The sequence below is a fragment of the Eucalyptus grandis genome, chromosome 2 (assembly GCF_016545825.1).
Source record: "Eucalyptus grandis isolate ANBG69807.140 chromosome 2, ASM1654582v1, whole genome shotgun sequence".
Taxonomy (NCBI): Eukaryota; Viridiplantae; Streptophyta; class Magnoliopsida; order Myrtales; family Myrtaceae; genus Eucalyptus; species Eucalyptus grandis.
Window position 1 is genome coordinate 17,023,983 of NC_052613.1, and position 1,708 is coordinate 17,025,690.

The 1,708-nt window shown below is 46.5% G+C and overlaps 1 long non-coding RNA gene across 1 annotated transcript; it reads left to right on the forward strand.

Annotated features, from left to right (window-relative positions):
• The first annotated feature begins 317 nt into the window (after positions 1 to 317).
• LOC108954833 lies at positions 318 to 1,275 on the forward strand. Its single transcript, XR_005548080.1, has 3 exons — positions 318 to 932; positions 1,010 to 1,074; positions 1,137 to 1,275. It is a non-coding gene; the product is annotated as an uncharacterized LOC108954833 (long non-coding RNA).
• Positions 1,276 to 1,708: the final 433 nt, after the last annotated feature.

Below are 1,708 nucleotides of genomic sequence, written 5' to 3' on the forward strand. Positions count from 1 at the left end.
TCCATATAAAATAAAAGGCTTGTGAAGACTTTTTTTAATGGAGAGTTCAACTGAGGAATTTTTCTTGCAATCATAGAAAGTCTGGTCTCTTTGGAGATAATGTATTTATGTTATTGCATGTCAACATCTGAAGTTTTGTTGACCCATCAAGCATAAATTTTTGTAAAGAATAAAATAACAAATAAAAAGAAGAAAGAAAAGAACGAAAAGAAGGGGCTCTCCAATTTGGTAAAAATGGAAAAGCCCTGATCCAAGTTACCCAAGCCCGGCCAATCAATTTGCGGGGCTCGGAAATTCAATCCAATCCACCACCAGCATAAGCCACAAGATCATTTAAAAGTCCACAGCAGCCCATAAAAATGCCCATGACACTTGGAAAGGTGGAATCCTCTATCCGGTACCCTCCCCTTCGCCGGCCACCAATCGACCCCAACACCCGCCGTTCCCCATCTCCCACCGCGATCCCTCTGGTCGCTGGCCGACGGAGAATCGAGAATACCGGAGCAAAGAGGAGGACACGAAAAATTTCATTATCTCTGATCAAGAGGATTCCTTAGCTTCCGGACCACGAATCGTCGCTTGCATTCACCGCTCACCACCTCCAATCGCTGCAGACTTCCATGTTTTCCAGGTGCTGCCCACCATTGATCAGAAAAAAAAAACCGAAACAGAGCAGGTCTATAAGCGTTTTCTTAGCCTAATTCACCTTCTCCGACGTTCTCAGTTCACTGACAATCATCGCCCATCGCCGTTCGACATTGCCTAGCCGAAGTCGAACCAGCTCTCTTTGCCCCTGTTTCTCAGCGAAGGAGTCCAAAGTGTTCAGTTATTGCTTGAGACTCCTCCAACGCCGATATTCATCTCCAGCGTGTCTGGGACGTCCAGTTTCTGATTTGCCCATTCGCCGAGGCTAGAGTTCCGATCTCGCCAAGGTAAGAATACATGCTCTGTTTCGGTTCTTTTGTGAGCAAAAACAGAGGCCGAAAATCCTAGCTTCTGTTTGCGATAGATTCAACTGCGATTGACGTTCTACGGATGATCAGAACCTGTGGTGTTGCTGTTGTAATAGTCTAGGTATGAATTTCCATTTAGTTGTGGCATTTAGACTTCATGGCTGAGACAAAGTGAGTTTCCAGGTCTCAAGACTCTCAACTCTAATGGCTTCTTCTTCACAGCCCAGACGAAATTACGATGTCTTCCTTAATTTCAGAGGCAAAGACATTGGCAACAACTTCGTGGGTCATCTATGCAAGGCCTTCTATGGCCGGCTTAATGACGTTCATGGGATAGCAAGGAACTAAGGAAGCGAGAGGGAATACAGCCCTCGATCATGAGGGGGATCAAAGAATCGCTCATTGCAATCATCATCTTCTCGGAGAGCTACGCTTTGTCGTCGTGGTGTTTGGAAGAGCTAAGACATTAGTGTAACATCCCGGGCCCCACGGTGTAATATTGTCCGCTTTAGGTCACCCGCCCCAGCGCGGATGTCCGCCATCCCAGCCCACTGATGCTTTTCCTACGGCTTTAAAAAAAACCGATTCTACGATTAGAGTGACAAAAGCCTTATAAGCTAACAAAGATCTCCTCCCTAAAGCGATGTGGGACAAGAGAGGAGGTTGTTACACTCTCCACCTCTTAATAGAATAGCGTCCTCGCTATGGCCCCACATGCATCAGAACAGCATTCGAGCTGTTGTCCCACACGCGGT